Here is a 24,583-nt window from a genome sequence, read left to right on the forward strand (position 1 = left end):
TGGATTGAGAAGTAAACTTTATACCACTGAGAGGACTCTGAGTGCTGTACCCCATGACCATTTTTCCTAGTATATTTTAAGCTGCATTATGCAGCAAAGTTATTGGGATCTACACAATGCAAACCAACTCCAAAGAACTCAGATCCCATTATTTTAAAACTAAGTTGTGTCTGTGATCAACCATCCTTCAAGCATAATGATAGCTTGGGTGGGTAAAGAGGAGAATTATCTGTACTCTACTATTTCAGTAGGAGCTTACTTAAGAAGCTTCAGATAATTACGATGCCTGAGAAACTCTCAGAAAAGGAACTCTTAGTTCTTGCTTGCTACAGTTATTCAGATTTAATTTTTTTTTTTTTAAAGTGGGTGGAGAGAAGGGAAAGGGTCTACACAATGGTGACATATGTGTATTTAGAAACATAACAGCTAGTTTGATTTATTAATCTTTGTATTTATTACCTGTATTACAGTAGTGCCAAGAGGCGCCAATCAAGATGGGGGCCTCATTGTGCTAGGCGCTGCACAAACACATAGTAAGAGACAGCCCCAACCCAAGAGTTTACAGGGTAAACAGACAATGTGTGCCAACTGAAACAGCCATAAAGATGTTAAGGGATTTGCTCAAGATCATGCAGCAGGTCAGCGGCAGAGCTGTACCCACATCTCCTGACTCCCAGTCCAGGACCCTATCCAGATTTAGAAGTTACATTTTATGGTCCATAATCTAACCACGTTATGGTGATCAATCTTCTGGGTATCCTTATCAAAAAGAGGGGAATAGACTTATGTTCCACCTTCCTTTCCCCCCCGCTACCACTGAAACTACTATTGAATCCAGGATAGGAAGGAGGTAATAATATTCCACGCCCAGCTATGGGACTTGATAAAAGTGGCTTGGGTTTGGGGTTTTTTTTGCCATCGCAAGGACTGAGGCTTAACAAACAAACAAATTTCTAATAGGCTTTCAGCCATCCTCTCTATTGACATCACTGCCTGATGGTAATGATACAGGGACACACTGGCCAGCAGAGGTAGTGGACAAAGGACCCATTTCACTATGGTACACAGATGTATCCCAGACACCTTCCCCGTCAGCGTGCTTAGTGCGCGATGGGTCAGCAGCATTACCACATGAAGTGATGATCTGCCAAAGTGGAGGATGAGGAGGAATAGCATGGAAAACCCCTGTGCATACAGGAGGAGGAGCAAAGAAGTGCAGGCTTGGACAGCTCCATTTTCTGAGCAGCAGACATTATGGAACCTGAACGGTCAGGAAGGTTTGTCACCATCTCCAGTAGCAGGTCTCACTTCAGTGCTGAGCTGAAGGATGAACCATAGTCTGTAATGATGCTTTTACTATTTTCTTTGTCGGGCACTGCAATCTATTGTATCTCTCCTGCCTGAGGAGTTAATGTTAGAGAAGGCGCTCCTTGGCCTCAACTGCTGCTTTTAGGACCATCATATGGACCAAGAAAACACAAACACTGCACAGGAAATCAGAATTCATCAGGTTATTAGCTATCATTTACTTCTGTTGGTGCCTAAAGCTTTGCCAGGCACCTTCCAGAACAGAAAGATCCCTGACCCAAGAAGCTCATAAACTGAATTAGACAGGATGTAATGAACAGGTAACAAGACAGTAGGGGAGGAGGTGGGGGCTAACTTCAATAAATGTATGTGATTGTGCAGCAAGGGTTAATTTATGGCACGAAGCACAGAGGGCCGCTATTATGCTTTTCATGACTGAACTGACGCCTTGGTTGGTGAATTTTTTGTCAGCAATCATGGCAGAAGTGGGCAGAAAGGAAGGGATTGAACATGGAGAAAGAAGGCAACTTGCAGATCAAAGCGTTCCAGGATTAAGGGCCAACATGGAAGGAAAGACAAAGACAGCGGTGGGAAAAGCAAACAGCCTGTTGGCAGAGTGGACGAGGGGTAACAGGAAAAGTCTGGGCACCATTATGAACGCAGATTAATTATGTACCTTTTAGCAAACCAGATGCTCCTCTTTACAGGAAGCCCTTAATGGATAATATTATTTGTATTACTATAGCACCTAGAAGTCCAATTGTGCTAGATGCCGTACATACACATAGGAAGAAAGTCCTGTGCTGTTTCCACTTCCCATCCACCACCTAGTTATTTACTGTACAGATATAACAATGACAGCTGCAGCATATCAAAGGGAGCTGAGACTGCATAGCTTTGTACCTACACATTCCCCAGAATCCTTTATGACCTTTGACTATTAATATTTTTTAAAAGTAGCTCAAGTGTTTTATTCAGAAACAGGAAATTCATATTAAACATATAAACTACTTTCCTCACTTTAATATCTAGGTTAGTCTCAGGCACAGGTTCCAGAGAGTAGTATAGATAAAATCAACACAGGGATGGATCACAAAGGTATCTGACAACTACCTGGATAACTCTGCAGCCTAAGGCAATGCATGCCAAAAGGAGTTACTGTACATTTCATTGATAATGTTTGAAAAGAGGAAATACTGTATCTGGAAACAGCCCCTCTTAAGTCTGAAGCTAGAACTTACCCCAAGTGCAGAACAGAGAACTGTGCTCCTAGTGAAAGACAGATAGATGGGAAGGAGGAACTGCAAGAGGGTTTTGCTAGCACACACTCACATCAATCTGCATGTGCTGGTTTTACTAAGTTATCTCTAAACCAATGGTTTTCAACCTTTTTTCATTTGCAGACCCCCTAAAAATGTCAAATAGAGGTGCAGACCCCTTTGGAAATCTTGGACAATCTACAGAACCCCAGGGGTCCACGGACCACAGGTTGAAAACCACTGCTCTAAACAGTTCAACAGCAGAGCAGGCAAACGTCTAAAGCCTATTTTGAATAACAGATTCCTCTGAAGCTGGAAGGCTGGCTAGTAGGTCACTGCTTACTTCAACAGCCAAACATAGGAATGGGGATGATAGGTAGAGGGTGTGCCATCAGAACTCCTAAAATGATACCTTTTGTATGCCATTAACTCTTTTAGATGGAATTGGGGGTTGCCACATATTCTGCATTGCAAGGACAAAAACTGGTAACAGCCAAAGCTAAAACAGAAACTATGCAGAAAATATTCTGCTAACTGCAGGACAGAAGAAGGATGTCAAATGGATCCAGAATACTGCAACTGAATCCAATGCCCTGAATTGCAAATATTTTACTTTCATGGTTGAAGCTACACATTTAATTAAAAGCAGTCTTGATAATTAAGGTTTCCAACCAATCCCCTCATCCACAGCCCTGCTGGCTAAGTAGATCTTCATTCTTCCAAAGATATTGAGAGGGAGAAATGGGTCTGTACTTTCTGGCTGCCTTGAGGGCTGCAGTGCTTGAGTAGGTCTGAGGAAAGAGACCAGGTGGAATTCAGTGACGCCAAGTGCTGTACTCTAACTAAGCCCCAGGGCCACAGAGGAGTGCTTAGGGACGAAGACTGAACCTTGTAAACAGAAATGGATCGTTGCAGGGAATGGCATAGTTGGAAATTACATTTATTTCTCGATTTACGTGGTGCACTCATCACAACACTCCAGGCACGCACAATGATGAGGAAGGTTGTGACAACTACCGCACTTACCAGATTCTGAAGTTACCATGTTCGGCAAATGTAATCTCAACATTTCCCTGACAAGTCAGGGAAAAATATGTTCCAAACAACTGTTAGCAGAAGCAAAGTACATGAGGACTTTTTAGCATTGCATCCCCAGGAGAACAATGCTGGAGAAGTTAACCTTGTAGAGAAGGTAGAAAGGAGCAAATATAATTGCATCATTTCATGCCCTTTGAACAACCTTTGGATTCTGATGTTTTTGCCAGGAAGAATAATGAAAGTCAAACTAATTAAGCACTGAACATGCCCACAGTACGGAGTGTGAAAATCTCAAAAGCCTGACAAGTTGGTAGGAAGCACTCAGCTCAGAGCTTAGGTTTCACGCGGTCATTTAGGGAGCAATCATGATGGTGCAAAAAACAGAATTTTTTTTTTTAAGAGCATTCGTTCAAAGTTATAAAGTGGGTATTGTGAAAGGAGTCAACCGGAGACCATTCTGAAGGGAAGGTAGCTGGTACACCTGCCAATTTTTATATTTAACAAACATATGGGCTAAATCTTGCTGGTCTTACTCCCGTAAATACATTCATTAAAGTCAATGGGTGCAAAGGCCAGCAGTGATTTCGCCTAAAGTTTGTAATAGCAAGTATCTTAAGTAACCATGCACCCACAGGGGAAATTGGTCTAATTTAATTATACATTTTGGATTACTGACCCTCCTAGGGTGAAGTCTCCCCATCTGAAGCAAAGACCTCTTTTTTTAAGGGGAAGGAAGGGGTTTTGTTATCCACCATGTTTCTTGTTTATTGTTTTACTCCTGGGGGAATTCTGCACCACTGCACATGTGCAGAATTCATGTCCCCTGCTGATTCTCCCCCCACAGAAAATAAATTCTGCTGGGGAGGCACTACAATTAGAGTTTTTGCCCACCAGGGGCTGCTGTGGCGCCAGAAGAGAGGGCAGACAGCTCAGGACTGGAGCAGCCAGCTGAGTAGAAGGAGAGATGCCTTCCTCACAACGCCCTGCCTGTGGGGCCAGGTGAGGAGACACAGGATATGGGGGTGGGGGGGGGAACAGAGTGGGTTAGACAGGGCTTCTGGGGGGGTCACAGACTCGGGATCAGAAGGGCTAGTGAGGAAGGGCACAGGAGCTAGCGGAATGACAGCACTGAACCAGGGGCTGAATGGGAATGAGGGTGCAGGGCCACATGGGGACAGGGGTGCAGGAGGACAGAGGGAGGAGGTGGCAAAGGGACACATGAGGACATGGGCAGATGTGCCTGACTGAATGGGAGAGGTTAGGGGTCAGCCAGGGTCTTCCTGGGGGAGGCTCCCAACTCCCTAACAATCCATCTCTCCTCTCCCTCCCCCCCCCCCCACAAAAAAACCACTCACAGTATGGGTTATGGGAGGGAAATCGCAAGCAGGGCCAGCATTAGGGTGTAGGAAGCAGGACTATTGCCTGGGGCCCCACACCACAGGGAGCCCACCAAAGCTAATTTACATGTTTTGCCCGAGCCCCAACCTTAAGGTAGAGATTTGCAGTTTTTTCTAGTGGGGGGGGGGGTCAAGATTTTTTCTTTTTAAAGTTCAAAGGGGGTCACCAGCACAAAAAGGTTGAGAAACACTGCACTAAATCACAACCAGCAGGCCTGCCAATTTATTGGCCAACACATGCCTCCTCCCAATTGCAGATACCAGTCCATGCCAATCAAAGCAATTATCTGCCTATTTCACAGACAAGATCACCTAAGTCTGGGATGATCTCTCTGGATCCTAGGAACTGACGGTCACACATCAGACTGACACTAGAACACCTTCCTTCCCAGGATCCACACGCAACAAGAATTCCTTCAACTTACTGAAGGAGGCACCAGTTACTACATGCAATGCTGTCCTGTGCCCATCCTGACTGGGGAAATCTCACCAAAAATGCTAAAGCCCTCTGCTAACATCTCCTTTGAAGACAGCATGCCTCCTTGAAGCAGACAGCCTGCCCAATACTCAAGAAACAGTACTTTGATGAAGTTCACCTTGCCAACCAACATCCAATGTTGGATTTCTCACGTTTGAACAAAGTAATTAAGAAGTACAGCTCAAAGCCACCTCCAGCAACTCCTGGCCTTGCCAATACCTCAGACCCTTCCAAGTCAGGTTTTAGACAAGGATATGGCAGACATCACACAGGCTGCACCATTAGACAAATTAGACTAATGGTTTCACCATTAGAGAACTGCCCATTGAACAGACCTTCTCATGCTGGTAGTGGCTTGTCTATACAGCAAGCTAGTGTGCAGCAAGCCAGGGTATGACTCTACAGCGCACCAGCATGCCATGCACTAACTCGCCGTGTGGACCCTGCTACTGCGCACTAAAAAGGTCCATAGTGCACTTTGACATACCTCCATTTGAAAGTGTGTGATAGCAGGGTCCGCACAGCAAATTAGTGTGCGGCGAGCTAGTGCGCTGTAGATTTACACCCTGGCTTGTCACGCACTAACTCACTGTATAGACAAGCCCTTGAGTTCTCAGAGCATTTCACAATGTTCACCATGAGATGCTTGGCTGAGTGGAAGCACATGGAGCTGGCTCCCATCCTTCCTTACAGAAGGACTGCACAGGGTTGTAATGTTAGACCCGAGAGCTCTCCCATATGGAGTTTGTAGCTGTAATGGAGAGGATGAACCTTGACATATACATGAGACTACTGAAGGGTAGGGGGTGAGGGGGTTGTGCAGATAAAAACACAGTAATGCAAGCGCAGAATGGACAAGAGAGAGGAAGGATGGTCTTGCAGTTAAGACACTAGACTGGGATTCAGGTGATTGAGTTCAGTTCTCAGCTCCGCACTGCTACCTTTGTGATACTGAGCAAGTCACAATCTGTCTGTGCCTCAATTAGCCCCCCGTAAAAGGCAGAGAATACTTCCTTTTCTCGCTCTTCAACTTAACTGTTTAGAACGTAAGTTTTTCATGGCAAGGACTGGCTCTTGCTATGTGTCTGTACACAACAGTTCCCAGTCTTGGTTGGAGACTCTAGGCACCCCATAATACAAACAAATAATGATAATACGATGCTGCAGTGCAAAACCACAGATTGAACACCAGGAGATTATGCTTGTGGATTTGGTGACTGTGCTGGTGCCGTCAAAGAAAACAATGACTGGCGAGAGAGACGGTGGAGTTGGAATTGGTGATCCGCTATTTCTGTCCCAGGAGGGCGTGGCAGTGACTGGCTTGTATTTGTGCAGCATGCTGAGGATCTAAAGGTTTGTACAAATGCTAACTGACACTATTCTCCATCAGTCCAGTTTGTGACAGAGATGTTCATATGTAAATACTTTGCTACAGTATTCTAATAAATGATTGTATACAGTGATTCACTTTGCGCTACAATATCTCGCTCATGAATGCGCTAGATGCCGTGATTCATCATGAGTTATTTGTAATCTAAAAGAGTCCATGTGCTAGGTGCTGTCTACACAGTCCCGTCCCAAAGTGTAGATTAATATGGCAGTTGGTATGTGCGCAGCAATTTTTCACACAGCCATGGACTTGACAACCAGTTCTATTCAGAGGGAGACAATGGCCAGGACACAGGGCTACTCTTTTTGAAAAGAGTCATGGGATCTGTAGTTTTCACCCGATTCAGTTTAACATCTTATCTAAAAAACTGCAACCCGTAGCACTATGGTGCAGTATCACCAAAGCTTAAGTCTGGGATTTGAACCCATGACCTCCTGATCCAGAGGTCAGGATACTACCATCTTATTTAATATTTGCATATAGTGCCAGACTGCAGATGGGCCTGGATCTTTTAGCATCTAAACCACACTATATACAAGTATATTCAAGCATGCAAGTACTCTTGCAGACACACTCCAGCATTTACAACAATTACTTGTGCTGATTCCATCTTTGAATACGCAATTCTGTCTAGGTGAAGATATAAATGCCTCTGTACATACATACTAGAATAAACAGGTTATGTATACTTTTAAGTACACCAATACACAGATGGACCTTTCTGTAACAGTGTGCAAGACGTACTGTACTGCACTGTCCTGGGCTACTGCCTAACCCTCCTCCCACCCCCTTCTCTAAATCACTGTATAAGAGTGCACTACAGCGTCAGCAAACAATAACTTGCAGCTCCATTGTATTTGCTATATTCCCAAATCTGCCTCCGGGATTTATAGAAACTCTTGGAGCCCTTAGTCAGAAAATGGTTTCAAGCACATGCCAAAGACAATTCAGCATTTGGAACCTGTTTACACAATAATCTAAAATGAATTTCCATCATAGGAAGATTTCCTTCAAATTGTGCAATAGTTGGGTTTGGGTTCTCTATAACAACGTACATGTGAAATCATTAACTTCATCTGTTGCTTTAAATTATTTCATTAATGATTAACAAATGTTAAGCAATCAGCAATTTTTTCTTTAAGCAAGGAGCTCTCTCTCTCTTTAAACTAACGTCCTTACTTCTGCGAGTTGCTGCGAGGATCCTTGCCAGTTCTAGCCAGTTTAAACATTTACGCATCGATTTTCAAGGTCACTGCTGAAATACGTAATTTTCTACTTTAGTATGTTATTCCAAAATGCACAGCATTATTAAATGCTATGGGGTGGGGGGAGGTAAAGCAAACAGCACCAAAAAAGTTCAATCAAAAAATATCTAAGCTAAAATGCTCATGGTAAAAAGGACTTTTCCTCAGAAAATTTAAATATAATTATCTGGACATCATCTTTTGTTTGCACTGTTACGTAACTTACATAAACACTGACATAAGTGACACTAAAAGCTTCTCTGCCTTGTACAGAATCCCCTCCGATCTTTTAGCAAAATGTAGTTTGCCTGGAAACAGCTGAGGTCTTCAATGAAGGATACCAGCGTTTAAAGCTGGAGGGGGTGGGGAGCGGAGGCAGAAATTCTGAAGGTTTGGGAAGCAAATTTGTCACTAGCTCACAATATCAAACAAAAAAAGGGCACATTTTGGAAGCTTAAAGACATCAGACCTTTCTCCTTACCTGAGAGATTTCCAGCTAGGCAAGTCTGTTTTCAGGCTGAGCAGCAACCAGATGACTAACATGCTGTTGTGAAGCTCTCTCTCCCGCTCTCTCCCTTCCTCTGTTCCATGTGCTCCTGGATGTTTGCAATACATTCAGCGTGTGTACTCTCCAGCACATGCTGCTGCCATGACAGGCGAAGGATTCTGAGCCAGCTCTCCCACTTGATTCCCACACCAGCTGACTGATAATTAAACTAAACACATACAGCCCGAGCCACTCGAACGCAGCGACTCTTCTGGGATCACCAGTGCCACCTGACAGACTCCACCGAACACACGCGGTGGCAGGACAGATTCAGAACATTACTTAAGTCAGGTTTGCAATTCGATTACATTCAAAGAATCAAGCGAGCCATAAAATGCTCTGAGATACACTTGACTTTCACCAAGAAAAGAGAGCACACACAAAAAAAACCTCTCTGAAAGCAGCCAAAGCAAACTACTTACCACCTGCATAATGCTTAGAATTCCAACTGGTAAACAGCTTTTTATCTAGCTAAATACATGTATGGTCCCCCATGACCATAGGATCTCAGTGCTCCATAAACGCCTGGTGTGACAGAAAAGAATTACCCCCATTTTACAAATGGAGAAATTGAGGCACAGAGAAATAAAGTGATTTGCCCAAGGTCACATAGGAAGCCCAAGGTAGAGCTGTCTCCTGAATCCCAGTTTAGTACAATAGCCGTTATGTAAAGCCTATACCAGCAATCTCTCCCACACATCCAGAGTGTTACAAAGATTAATCATTCTTTATTTAATAATAAGCAGACGTTTATTTCATTGTTTAGGAGAGGGACTTCTTTAAACTTATATTTGAACTTAAAAATACCTGTTTGAATGGCTAAGCTTATTATAAGTTATAGTAAAAGAGGGTGTGATCCTTATTTTTAATGACCGCAATATCACCTAGAAGCCCCAATCAGGGATCAGGACACTTACATAATAAAAGATAGCCCCTGCCCAAACAGCTTACATGCACCCTGAAAAATGAGTTCAGTGCAAATGTTGGGTATGCGGGGAACAGCAAGACTGGGCAATTAAAGAAACTGGAACCACTTCAGTCAGTTCAATATGCTCAACCAACTATTCTTCATAACGGATCAAGTTTCTGAAGGCCTTACACTCCACTCAACAGCATTTTTCTGTCTGTCTGTAGCATGACAACTTTTAAATGCCGCATCAGATCAACTCCCAAATTTCAGAGAATGCTCTAGGCATCAATGGACAGAACCCTGTTGATCTTAAGGAAAAACGAAGTCCAAAAGGGGGGGAACTAGGGGGTACATGAAGCCCCTGACCGCTCTTTGGCACAGCCACAAGCATCTGTGCAATTGTCTACAGGTCAAACTGTTCAATGGCACCCACGCACACATGCCAGCATCACAGTACACCATCTCAACTCTGTTCATCCACCCAACAGAATTTAACACGTTGACACGGAGGTCTGGTCTATACTACTGAGTTAGGTCGACGCAAGGCAGCTTACGTTGACTGAACTATAGAAGTGTCTACACTTAAATTTCACTCCCACTGACATAACTGCCCCGCTACGCCGATTTAACTCCACCTCCATGAGTGGCGTAGTCAAGGTTGATGTTGTTAGGTCGACGCAGTGTCAGCGAAGACACTGCATTCTTTATAAAAAGAACAGGAGTACTTGTGGCACCTTAGAGACTAACAAATTTATTAGAGCATAAGCTTTCGTGGGCTACAACCCACTTCTTCGGATGCATTCTTTATGTCAGCTGTTACTGGCTTTCAGGAGCCATCCCACAGTGCCCCACACTGATAGTACAATCGATACACGCACTCCTAGTGAGAATACACCAGGAGCAAAGTGTAGACACGCACAAGCAGCTGCGGCGGCTGTATGCCAGCTTAAGTTAGGTGGACTTAATTTTGTAGTGTAGACATAACTTACCTTCCAGACAAAAATAATAATAATAGTGCGGATAAGGGGGAATGGGTAGGGTGCACAAAAACCCTGTTGGGAGAGGAGGGAGGGGAGAATGGTATGGATGGAAGGAGTAATGAGAAGCATGGAGAACCCCTGGCAGGGGGAGATTGGGGACCCTGGTATGGGGTGAGGAGGAATGCGGAACATGGGGAACAGTGGCACACTGGAGGCCCTACCCAGGGGGGATGATAGAGGGATCTGGAAATGGTGGGGGGGACACAGAACCCCTAGTGGTGGGAGTGACTAGGGAATCTGGTACTGGGGAAGGGGGCACAGTCACTGGCCTGGGAGGAATGGCACGCATGGAGGAAGGGGAAATAGGGACTAACACAGAGGAAGAGAATGGAGGCATCTGGTAGGGGAGCAGGGTAGAATGGGGGGCACACAGAACCCGTGGCAGGGGGACACTGGGAGAACTGCAGGAGTCCATGACAAAGAGGGGGGTGGAAGGGTGACACACAAGGCATTTGGGTGGAGGAAAATGGAGGGATGAAAGGAGCCTCTGGTGCGTACAATATGTTTGGCCTATACAAGCTATGAAGCATGCGATGCCCAGGCACCCACACAGCTGTCATTGTAACACAATGGCAAAGTGCATGCTGTTTACCCCTCTAATGGCTTGCCCACTAAGGGATAACCGTCTACTATTGCTACTGACTTACTCTTCATTCAAGTGGTAGAAATCTGTGCTGTGGTGCTCACTGCCCTGGATTAAAGCACCGCTGGTGACCCATACAGTGGAGAATGGGGGTGTCATATCATTATAGTAAGGGTCATGACCCATGGACTGTACAGGTCTAGAGGTTGTTTTCATAGAATAATAGGGTTGGAAGGGACCTTGAGAGGTCATCAAGGACAGTCCCTTGCACTGAATAGTGTAAGTAAAATTCAATAGAAAAATCATACAGAGCCCAGGCTTTAGAATGGTTGCTGATATTATCAAGATCTCTGTATTTTCAGTTTAGTGACCGTGGAAGAACTGAAATATCTAGCTACGATTTACCATCAGCACAGCATTTGAATAGCCCATCCTGGATTTCCAAAAGAGGGGCTCTCCCTTGTTGACTCTTTTTTGTTTAATGCTTGAGACAGAAAGACTCGCTTTCATACTGTCTCCCAAAAGTCAAAAGATTAAACTGTTTCCCCAGTGAGTCAAATAATGCAGCCTATGGGGATAAAAATAGCAGAAGGAGTGAGAAACAAAGAGGCAAGGGAGAAGGGGAGGTTTTCATCGAATTTGAAATGAGTGTATCAGTGGAGTGAGAGATACAGGAAGATTGTCCCAGATAGCAGGATCTGCAGAGAAGAAAACTCTTGCACCAACTGTGGCTGCATTACAGGGAAGAACACAGAAGCAGCCAGTGCTAAATTAAAAGAAGAAAAGAGGTGGGGAGAGAAAATGTGTGGAGTCAGCTGGAGCAACTCAATGGAGAGAGAGAAAAAACCTCCTCCTCATTATTTAAGTGGATCCTATCATAAACCATGTCTAGTGGGGCTATTTTTAAAGGAGGATGGATGAAGACATTCCTCTTTATTCACATGAGAGGGCAAGCAACATTGTTCTCCACATGGTAGTGTCTGCAGACCTTGGACTTAGAGAAGGGAGTTGCAATACTCAAGTAGAAAGGAGATAAAAAGCAAGAATGAGGATTTTAGCAGAGGTGGAGCTCAGGCAGTGACACTCTTGGATAACGTTGTAGGGGTGATGAAAGATGAGTTAGAAGACCCAGGAGACTGAAGAAGTTGTTCAAGATCAAGGAGAATGCAAAGGTTACAGAAAACAGAAATAAATGGAAGGGAAGTCTTAGCTGAAAAAGATAGAAGAGAGTGAGGGAGCTGTACAAGACTCTCAGCCACTGTCTCAAACTGGAATTAATTTGGCCAAACGAGGAGACTGTTCTCTCAACACCTATGGAAGAGGCTACCACAAACAAATGCAGGTTCGCCACTTCAAACTCTGCATGGACAAACAAGGCCCCAGTTTGATAACCTTCAGAGAACAGGTTTTTTTCAGAAGAAAAGGGTAAGTAGAGAGATTTCATTTTTTTGTTCACTATGGGTCTTGGAATCTTCTTTTAATGATGTTTAATTCGTATGTTGCAGTTTTGAAACGCACCCATGTCCCTATAGAAATTGACATGTGCAGAATACAAATTGGAAAAATAGAAATATGATAAGTTTGGGTAGTTTGCCAAATAAACTCCACCCCTTCAGCAGTTCAATTTTTTTCATGATTTAGGCAGCAAATATGCCCTTTTTGTAACGGTCTGGGCCCCGCAATGAATTTGATTATAGTTGGTATGATAGATTAATGATTAGTAGATGTCTGTCATAGCAGAGATGGTTATATTTCAGTGGTGAGCAAGTGATTCCTGTAGAGTCGACATCCAGTTTGTACAAGGGTCTGAGATCCTTCAGTAGCACTTGGGGGGGACTGGAGGCGGAGAGAGCCCACACAATACCTAAACAGGAAATAAACCCCAGTAGAAATGGATCATCCAACATAGAGAGTTAAACAAGGCCAAGTATCTGGACTGGTAAAGAAGAATTTGCAGAAGCTACAGAACTGTTGTAAGCATCTCTAGTTTCACTTTCTATCTCTTTCTCCTGAACATGATGATTAATGATCAGGACTGGGAAAAATCCAGGGAGCGGAAGGGACTGATTTCCCACCTGTTGCATTTGTGCCCCAACACTCACCTGCTACTAATCCATCACCCATACAGCTAATAAAATGCTGATAAAGACGGGACAAAGACTACCAGTCACCTAGAATAAAGTCTCCAGTTTAAAACTGCCCATGAACTGGTGGGTGCCCCCAACACTCATGCAGTGTCATCATGTAGCTCCCTCACACTATGGGTTATCTACCTAGTTGTGTTCACTTTTAAAGTGAGCTGCAAAGCATTGATGGAAACTGAGGCCCTTTCTACATTGAGGAAAAATACACACCAGTATAATAAATTACATTGTATCATTACACCCGTGTGAACTCTAGTACACCTCTGTGGCAGCAGTAGAACTGCTGCAGCTGTCTCCAGAATCCCCAATTTAGTACGCTACATTGTTGTGTTACACCAGTACAAACGTTTTAATGCAGACAGGTCCTGAGATCTGGCCTACACTACAGACCTATATCGATATAACTACATCGCTCTGAGGTGTGAAAAATCCACACTCCTAAGTGATGTAGTTATACTGACCTAACCCCACATGTAGACAGTGCTATGCTGGTGGGAGAGCTTCTCCCGTTGACATAGCTACTGCTTCTCAGAGAGGTGGATTAACTACGCCGACGGGAGAGCTCTCTCCCTCGGCATAGAGCATCTTCATGAAAGTGCTATAGTGGCTCAGCTGCACCAATACAGTGTTTTAAGTGTAAACCTGCCCTTAGTTAATCACAGTGGGGTTTTGGTGAGAAACCCCATTGAATAGGCTGTGGGACACATTCAGTGCACAAAGAAGTTTTAACCATCTTTAAAGATTTTTCCCTCTTGAATCTTCCCACTCAAAAACTCACTGGTGTTACCTGAATTGCTGAAAGTGCCCCAGAAAGCATTATTCTGTGACTGGCATCCCATACAATCCATGGTATTTTATTAAACTTCCAATGTTTGAGATGTTGTGCTCTAGGATATTGTCTATGAACCCAGAAGTACAAAGGAGGTGTCAGAAAGGGAAAAAAAGGAATGTTAGAAAATTTAGTTAAAGCTTGTTGTTCTCCTGAATGTTCCCACTTCCTGGTTAGCTAAAGGAGTCAGCACAGCGATTTAGGTTTATATCAGTCTTAATTTATAAATGCTGTTCCCCCCCTTTGAGAAAGGAGGAATTTCTTTGCAGTTCCGAACAAATCAGAGCTCTGATTTTCATTATTATTTTCAGTGAGGTAGCAACTAGAGATACTGATCAAGCACTGGGGCCCTATTGTGCTAGGGACTGTACAATGCAAAACAGTCTGCCCCAAAGATCTTACCATTTAAAGTTTAAAACAAGGAGTAGCATAGATGGATACAACAAACAGATGAGGGAGTACATGCTAACAGCGAGATGGTTTTTCATGAGAATGGGCAAACCCAACATTTTAAAGTCACAGTTAAAGGCCTGATCTTCTGCTGCCTTAGGAAGCGGTATACAAAATGGCTGTAAAACATTACCAAATCAGAATTCCCCATTCACAGCCGTGGCAGTGTTTTACAATCATTTCTCAGTAAATATAAAAAAGTGTTCATACAGGGAAGAGCAATTCATTTTAAGATTCTTTCCAGAGTAATAATCTGACTGGTTGTTTGTGACAGGTGAGAACATTTAAAAAAAACATGGTTAGACTTGACAGTGTCTCTTTAAAGGCTGAGCTGATTAAAGGGGCCTTAGAAGGTGCATATGCTCTATCTAGTGAGGGAAAGCCAGGGTTTGCTTATCAGCAGCACTGACAACCTTACAATGAGCACCTAGCAGAATATGAAAAACCTAGCCAAAAAAACCAGTTCAAGGATAGAAAGCACCTTCATGATAAATGGAGGCATGGAAAAAGTTCTCCAGATCTTGGAATTGCTTGATTGAAGACCTAACTACAGCCAACATCTTCAGTAGGCAAATGTTTGTAGTTTCTTATTAGGAAGGAAAACTCATCTTGCTTTCTTATATAAAGAACGAATTGATTGAAAACCATCTAACTTTTGAAGTCATACTTCATAAATATGGTACAACAGGTCCCGTACTGTATAAAGAACTTGATCCTGTGGGAGACGCAAGGTCTATGCTATTGGGTACAAGAGACTGGCAAAGTCATCACAGACGCTGGGACCCAGCCTCTGACTCCAGGAGACACCATCATGTATTTCATCAGAATCATCCACTGAGCCCATTGGGTGGTTTCAGGTTCCTATTTTATAGCTTCTCCCTACCTTAGCTCTGATTAGGTCAGTTATCAAATTACAAATATTTATTACTCCACCCACCAGGGAAACTTACTCTCCAACACATGGAAAAACACTGATCTGCCCAGTAACTACCAGCCCTTGCTTCTGGGTGGTTCTGGACACTTCAAGTAAGTGGCCTTGTGCTGTCTCCTTGCATGTGTACACACAAATACAAACAGAAATCCATTAATTTCCCAACTGCCTGCCTCACTCTCTCTAACAAATAAAATACTGCAGTGCAAAAGGCATGTGGGTTACACAAGCAGAAGTCTGGGATTGCTGTTAGTTATTTTGTAGGTGTGGGAGGAATTATGTAACAAGGAAGCAGGAGCCAAGTGTGCAACGAGAAAGGAGTAACACTGGTGTCAAAGCAGGACACTGCGGGAAGAAGGGACAACATTCTTCAGAGTGCAGCTTCTAGTGCAGATTTCAACACCTGGGACCAGAAGGAAAAAATCTGCCATTGTTGTCAAAAAAGACGATCTTTGGGAATATTTTCAAGAAATTTCAGTATCTCTGGGTAAAAAAGGAACATGTGCCAAACAAACAATATCACAAAGAGATGCAAGGCCTGGTTGTTAGAATGAAACAACAATATGAAAAATGCTGTTCAGATGGCAATGACTTTGAAGATAGTGATGTGGACACATTTGAACAACCTGGATCAATTGGTTAGTCAACTCATTATGGACTGTCTTCCATGTCTTCCTAGATTAGTAAATGATCATTTCAATTATTGTCATAAATTTGTGTTTTGGGTGGATTACTTATGAATATCAAAATGTGCGTGTTCAAAATATAATTGGTATGATTACTGTGGAAGGATTTATCAATTACATTTTTACAGTTACTACTGAACTTCTGGAATAATTTTTATTGCTCAATATAACCAAATATCCTAGGCAAAGATTCCTGTTTAAACGTAGTTTTATTAGGCATTTATTAACTTTAACATTTAAAAAAAATTCAAGCTGTTTGGTATGCTGCTAGGGATAAGGGTTTACACAGATTTTGATAATCATGTATTAGTTATTTTCCCCATATGATTGGGTTTAGAATAAATTATATCATTTAAACAATGGTATAAACAGCTGCAGTAAGAGGAATCTTTCATTTACCACCTTTTTTTTTTTTTAAAGCCACTCACTGAGAAATACTCAGTGGCAGAGACTTTTTAAAATCATTTTCTTTAGGGTCAAGCTTACACATAAGGGGTTAAGAACATCCATCATCTGCAAAGTGAAAAATTTCAGAGTCATTTGCTGGTACCACCACCACCAGTGCTACAACTAAACATACGTCAGACAGTAAATACCTGCATCTCACCCCCCCCCCAAAAGCCTTCATTCTCCAGTAAAATCACAGATGAGTTCATAATCAGGACCAGCAAATTCCAGCAAGGCTCTACAGATGAAAAGATTGTTTGGTTCATTTATGCAACAAATTCTCCCTTTCATCTTGTTCAGAACCAACTTTTCATTGACAGTAAAACAGACTACTCTCCACTCAGCAGAGCAGACATTGCTGAAAATTGCTGGTTATGAGCGTATGAAAGGAGAATTGAACAGTGTGCAAAAAAGATTGATGAGAAATGTGTTAATCTGAGTCTTGACGGGTGCAGCAATGTACACACTGATCCCGTAATATGTGCCTGTGTGACAACAGAAGATGAGGTTGTCTATCTTACAGAAAACTGATACATGCCCTTATAGCAGAATACTTAAAAGTAGCAATAAAAGCCATAACCAACTGAAGAAAAAGTCAAGTGTGTAGCTTTGTCACAGACAATGATGCAAATGTAGCAAAGATGAGAAGAAATCTAGAAAAAGATTCTGAAGGAAACCTAAAACTTTCAGCATATGGGTACAGTGCTCATTTGATGCTGACTTTACCCAAAGACTTAAGTACAGTAGAACCTGAGAGTTACGAACACCTCAGGAATGGAGGGTGTTCGTAACTCTTAACAAAATATTATGTTTGTTCTTTCAAAAATTTACAACTGAACACTGACTTAATACTGTTTGGAAACTTTACTATGCAGAAAAAAAATGCCGCTTTCAACAGTCTTAATTTCAATGAAACAAGCACAGAAACAGTTTCCTTACCTTGTCAATTTAAAAAAAAAATCCCTTTTTTATTTTAGTAGTTTACTTTTAACACAATACTGTACTGTATTTACTTTTTTTAGTCTCTGCCTGATTGTGTACTTCTGATTCCAAATTAGGTGTGTGGTTGACTGGTCAGTTCGTAACTCTGAGGTTCTATAGTACAGCTCTAGGTAACCAGGGAAAGTACAGGATAACAAGATTTGTGGATAGGCGGGAAGCGGTAGATGTGGTATATCTTGACTTTAGTAAGCCTTTTGATACTGTCTCACATGACCGTCTTATAAACAAACTAGGGAAATGCAACCTAGATGGAGCTACTATAAGGTGGATGCATAACTGGTTGGAAAACTGTTACAAGAGAGTAGCTATCCATGATTCATAATAAAGCTGGAAGGGCATATCAGATGGGGTCCCGCAGGGATCAGTTCTGGGTCTGGTTCTGTTCAATATCTTCATCAATTATTTAGATAGCACAGAGAGTACACTTAGTTTATGGGGATAATACCAAGCTGGGAGGGGTTGCAAGTGCTTTGGAGAATAGGATTAAAATTGAAAATGGTCTGGACAAACTGGAGAAATGGTCTGAAGTAAATAGGATGAAATTCAATCAGGAAAAATGCAAAGTACTCCACTTAGGAAGGAACAATCAGTTGCACACATGCAAAATGGTAAATGACTGCCCAAGAACAGAAGGTTATAGTGGATCAGAAGCTAAATATGAGTCAACAGTGCAACACTGTTGCAAAAAAAAAAAGCAAACATAATTCTGGGATGTATTAGCAGGAGTGTTGTAAACAAAACACAAGTAGTAATTCTTCTGTTCTACTTTGAACTGATTAGGTCTCAACTGAAGTACTGTGTCCAGTTCTAGGTGCCACATTTCAGGAAAGATGTGGAAAAATTGGAGAAAGCCCAGAGAAGAGCAACAAAAATGATTAAATGTCTAGACAATATGACCTATGAGGGAAGTTTGAAAAAATTGGGTTTGTTTAGTCTGGAGAAGACAGAGGGGACATGATAACAGTTTTCAAGTACATAAAAGGTTGTGCCAGGGAGGAAGGGAAAAAAATTGTTCTCTTTAACCTTTGAGAATCGGACAAGAAGCAATGGGCTTAAAGTGCAGCAAGGGAGTTTTTAGGTTGGACATTGGGAAAAACTTCCTGTCACAGTAGTTAAGCACTGGAATAAATTGCCTAGGAAGGTTGTGGAATCTCCATCATTGGAGATTTTAAAGAGCCGGTTAGACAAACACCTGTCAGGGATGGTCTAGAATCTAGATAATACTTAGTTCTGCCATGAGTGCAGGGGACTGGACTAGAAGACCTCTCCAAGTCTCTTCCAGACCTACAATTCTATGAATAAAGGAAAATGTCGCTGAAATTGCAAAATACTCCCATAACAACTTTAAATTTAATATGGAGATATACCAATCTCATAGAACTGAAAGGGACCTTGAAAGGTCATCGAGTCCAGCCCCCTGCCTTCACTAGCAGGACCAAGTACTGATTTTCCCCCAGATCCCTAAGTGGCCCCCTTAAGGATTGAACTCACAACCCTGGGTTTAGCAGGCCAGTGCGCAAACCACTGAGCTATCCCTCCCCCCTAAACCATTTTGCTTCAGCTTCACTGAAGAGAGCAGGAGGATCCAAACTAATTCTCCCCCAAGATATGCAATGGAATTCAGTGGCTGATTGTTTTGAGCTATTTATTATGAATTGGCCTATTCTGATGACAATTTGTGAAAATCACTGGACTGAAGAGAAATGTAGAAGATATGCTGAATATACTGAAACCTATTGCCATAGCCTTGGATAAACTGCAGAAAGATAAAGATGCAGAAAGATGCATTGCTGATGCTGTTGAAATTTGGAAAGAACTTCAAGTTAAATTGCAGGCAGTAAAGAAGAGTATGGATCAAGCACTTATTCCACTTCAATTTCTTGTCAATATTCTCAACTCAAAGTACCACGGTAGATGCCTAACTGCTAAAGAAGGGCCATGACATGGGCATCTAATCACCACTCATCAATCATGCCAACCATAATAAATTTCAGGGCTGGAGGTGAACCGTTCAAGCAGTACGTGTTTGCTGCTGATGTTTTAAAGAAAGTCAAACCACTGAACTGGCGGAAGTCACTAGCTAAGCACCTGGAATCAGGATGTGTTGAAGTGCTAAACCAGCTTTTGAAAGCAGTAGCCTCTTATGCAGGCACAGAAAGAATATTTTCTTCATGTGGACCAATTCATTCGAAGTTGAGAAACTGACGGGGAGTTGAAAAAGCAGGAAAACTTGTCTCTCTCTTCCAGTCTATGAACAACAATGAGGAGGGAGGGGATAAAATCTGCTAGTTTTAAAAGTTTGAAGGACAACCTAAGTAACTTAGGAGATGGTTGTCTCATTTTCAAGAGACTTATGCAAGTAGGAACTTACACTGCAGTCACTTTCACTTAGGCATATTTGAAAATTCTCCCAGGCTGACCTGAAATCAGTTTAATACACTGACTAGAGTTAATCCCTCTGTTTAATAAATCACTTAGTTGTAAATGTGAAACATATTTTGATAAGAATAAGTTTATGTATCCAAAACATTCCACATTGTTTTGTTTAATATAAATTTTATATGCTGTTTTGTATGTTTATTTAAATTCCAGTTACCATACTAATGCAACTTGACACAAATCATGAGTTCATTACATAGTAAATAAGCAATATATCATTCACCATTGTCTAACATATTAAAAATGTACAATTAATAAAACAGAAAATATTAAGCTATATAATTTACATAATATATTTACATTTATATTTAATTTACATAATAAATGTATTAGTTATGATGTACCTTTCTAGGTAGCAAAAAGATGTACCAAATCTAGTGTCAAGGTTTTGTTTAGTTGTAAATCAACATGTTTTAATAGTTATATCAACCTTTTTTTTTTTAGAAAATAACTGGAAATACAAATAGAAAAGTTGATTAGAATTGATTATTTAAATGTAGGCTTTCCACTTCCTGATTTAAATCATAATTTAAATTGCTGATTTAAATCAATCCACCCTGTTGCTGTGTCAACTCTTAGGTCTATTGGCCTGGTCTCAACCATTTTGATCACTACATTTTGACTTGCAATTTACATATGAAAACTGCATGCAGGATTCTATTATCAATATTCTCATCAGAAATATATCCTCTCTTCAGTATTCCATCCGATCTCAGCAAGAAAAGGGATTGCAAGTTACTCGGAGTAGAAAGCAGACCTGGTTCTATTGCATCACTCACCTCCCTCAGAGATAATTACTCTAACATGCCAGCCTCCTTAATTGGAAAGAAACCCTGTTTATAACCCACAAATTATTCATGGAGACTAATGATCCACCAAGAGGCATATTCTTCCTTTGTGCTTTGTTGGCCTCTGTAAACTCTAAAGCATCCTGATCTGGGTTACAACCAGCTTGCAGACTGACAGATGCTTCCTCGCTGTGACAGCAGCATCTCTTTGGTCCACCTACAAGTAACCATGGACTACAACTGGAGAATTACCACGATGGACTATAATCAACAAAGCACAAGGGTACAAGACACAGCACATTGTACAGGTGATGGACACTGACTTTAAACCTGCATGATTAAGCTAACATCCTTTGACAGTTGCTCTTTCAAATAATACTAACAGCAACCACAGACAGAAGGGAACATAAGAATGGCCATATTGGATTAGACCAATGGTCCATCCAAACCAGTATCCTGTCTTCTATTAGTGGCTGGGCAAGATGCTTCAGAGGGAATGAACAGAACAGGGCAATTATCTAGTGATCCATCCTCTGTCATCCAGTCCCAGCTTCTGGCGGTCAGAGGTTTGGGGACACCCAGAGCATGGGGTTGCATCCTTGACCATCTTGGCTCATAGCCATTGCTGGATCTATCCTCAATTAACTTATCCAATTCTTTTTTGAAACCTGTTACACCTTTGGCCTTCACAACATCCCCTGCCAATGAGTTCCACAGGTTGACCCTGCATTGTGCGAAGAAATACTTTCTTAGGTTTGTTTTAAACCTGCTACCTATTCATTTCATTGGGTGACCCCTGACTCTTGTGTTATGTGAAGGGATAAATAACACTTCCTTATTCACTTCCTCCACACCAGTCATGATTTTATAGACCTCTTTCATACTCCTCCTCCCCCCTCATCATCTCTTTCCAACCTGAACAGTCCAGTCTTTTTAGATCTCTCTTTATAGGGAAACTGTTCCATTCCCCTAATTATTTTTGTTGTCCTTCTCTGTAATTTTTCCAATTCTAAAATATCTTTTTTGAGATGGGGTGACTATAACTGCATGCAGTATTGAAGGTGTGGGTATACCATGGATTTTTATAGAGGGATTTTGATATTCATTGTCTTATCTATCCCTTTTCCTAACGGTTTCTAACATTCTGTTGCGGGGGGCAGGGGGGGGAGGGAGGGGTGACTACCGCTGAACACTGAGTGGATGTTTTCAAGAAATATCCACAGCTTACTTAGAACCCATTATTGTTTATGTATAGTTGGGATTATGTTTTCCAATGTGCTTTACTTTGCATTTATCAACATTGAATTTCATATGCAATTTTGTGGCCCAGTCACCCAGTTTTGTGACATCCCTTGGTAACTCTTCGCAATCAGCTTTGAACTTATCTATCGTGAGTAATTTTGTATCATCTGCAAATTTTCCCTTTTCACTGTTTAGCCCTTTTTCCAGATCATTTATGAATATGTTGAACAGCAGTGGTCCCAGTACAGTTCCGTGGGGACCATTTATTCCTGCCTTTTAACTATTTATAGATCTAAGAGAGAACCCTCCCTCTTATCTCATGACTACTTACTTTGGTCAAAAGCCTTTGGTAAGGGATCTTGAGGGAGGAGGGATAGCTCAGGGGTTTGAGCATTGACCTGCTAAACCCAGGGTTGTGAGTTCAAACCTTGAGGGGGGTATTTAGGGATTTGGAGCAAAAATCTGTCTGGGGATTGGTCCTGCTCTGAGCAGAGGGGGTTGGACTAGATGATCTCCTGAGGTCCCTTCCAACCCTGATATTCTTAAGGAAAAAAAAAAGATTTTCTGAAAGTCCAAATACACTTTATCCTTGTCGTCCCCCTCAAAAAAAAATCTAATAGATTGGTGAGGCATGATTTCCCTTTACAAAAGCTGTATTGACTCTTCTTCAACCTGCTGTGTTCATCTGTGTCTCTAATGATTCTGTTCTTTACTATAGTTTTTGCCTGATACCAAAGTGAGGCTTACTGGCCTGTAATTGCCAGGATCGTCTCTGGAGCCCTTTTAAAAACCATCGGTGTAACATTAGCTATCTGCCAGTCATCTGGTACAGACGCTGATTTAAGGGATAGGTTACATACCACAATTAGTAGTTCTGTAATTTCAAATGAGAGTTCCTTCAGAACTCTTGGGTGAATACCATCTGATCTGGTGACTTATTATTGTTTAGTTTATCAATTTATTCCCAAACTTCCTCTATTAGACAACTCAAGGTGTGACAGTTCATCAGATTTGTCACCTAAAAAGAATGGTTCCTGTCCTCTCCAAGCAGAAAATGGTAGACAGGGAACAACCAAGGAAATACATCTGAGTGAAGAGATTAACTGCACTAAGAGGGAGAGGGAGAAAAAGAAAAAGTTTCAAGTCCTTGTGTCCATTTCAGACAATGAAGTCAGACCTCTCCAATTCAAGACCAGGTTTGTTCTCCTGCTACCTTCAGTACACTGGAAGAATCATTAAAATTTTGCTACATTATGGTTAGTTTCTGAATTCAGAAGATGAAGTTTGTTACACATTTATCTTAAACAACTGTCAGCCTAGACTAATGTTTCTATTTAGTCCAGTCCAAAAGCCTACACTTTAATTAAGTTGACAGTTTGATTTAAAGCATGCCAACTACATTTGTGAGCAAGTCGCCTTTCTCAGCCTGCTCTATTAAATCCACACACATACGAGTCCAAACTCACCCCCATGTTGGGGTTTGGCTTTATTAAGTAAGAAATCAACAATACGATAAAGTTCATGTCAAACGTTATCCCAAGGTTTTCTCCCTCAGGACTGCTCAGTCCACACCCTGTATTTTCTCAGACAGGCACTCCAATTTCCCTTATAATTAGGAGGGATTATAAGACACTTGTACCAGTGATTTGGCAAAATCCATGTAACCCTCTTCCCAGCCAGATCAATGCCTGCTAACAGGGTGGAGTATTTGGGGAAATCTCTGGCAGTACGATACAACTGTGTATGTTACATGGCAGAATTATCTTTCATAAGTCACAGGTTACAACCAGAGTTCAGGAAATAGTGTGGTTTTCAGAACCATCTCATACAGATGAAAGCAAAAGTCTTTTGTGCCCTCCCATAAAAGGTGTATGAAAAACAAATCCTTACTCATCACTGTGCCTAGGACTGCCACACTAGTTTGATAGGGCATTGCAGATAAGTATCCAGCAATTTTAAGTCCAGACCTAAGTTTGATTTTTCAGTATCTGCTACGGTTTTGAAAAGGCACAGTTAACAACCCACTCACTCCTGACTGTAAATATGGCTACCTATTCTAAATATTACACTGGTCATTTTATTCACTACCCAAACTCCAGGTAAGCAGCTACAAATTTCTATCACACTGCCTGCACTGAGCATTTCAAATGTTGTCCCAGAGAGATTCTATCTTTTAGAGTGAGAGATTTAGTCATAACTGAAAAATAAGCCAGCTTTGGTTTTAATATGAACAAAGGCCACCAAGTGGGTGAATGATGAAATTTGCTTGCTATTTTTGCAGTGCAGCCTTCTGCATACTAGGGAGAACCCTGAAACAACCTAGTCTTCTCAGGACTTCAGATTGGGCCTGAGCCAGGATTTCCAGAAGTAAGAGCTAGTTCTTCCTAAAGAATTGCAGTTTCCTACATCGAAATGACACAAGTAAACACCT

At 41.8% G+C, this 24,583-nt stretch overlaps 1 protein-coding gene across 9 annotated transcripts in view; it reads right to left on the reverse strand.

Annotated features, from left to right (window-relative positions):
• NCOA1 (nuclear receptor coactivator 1) overlaps positions 1-24,583 on the reverse strand; it is a 289,105-nt gene that overhangs the window by 163,631 nt on the left and 100,891 nt on the right. Inside the window, exon 1 of one of the 9 annotated variants that reach the window (XM_024198195.2) lies at positions 8,596-8,762. The exons of the other annotated variants lie outside the window; for them this stretch is intronic. The gene's annotated coding sequence lies outside the window, so the exon portion shown is untranslated. Of the gene's footprint in view, positions 1-8,595; positions 8,763-24,583 lie in introns of those variants that run through there. 9 annotated transcript variants of the gene reach the window in all.

This window comes from Terrapene carolina, unplaced genomic scaffold, assembly GCF_002925995.2.
Source record: "Terrapene carolina triunguis isolate 2854851 unplaced genomic scaffold, T_m_triunguis-2.0 Scaffold228, whole genome shotgun sequence".
NCBI lineage: Eukaryota > Metazoa > Chordata > Testudines > Emydidae > Terrapene > Terrapene triunguis.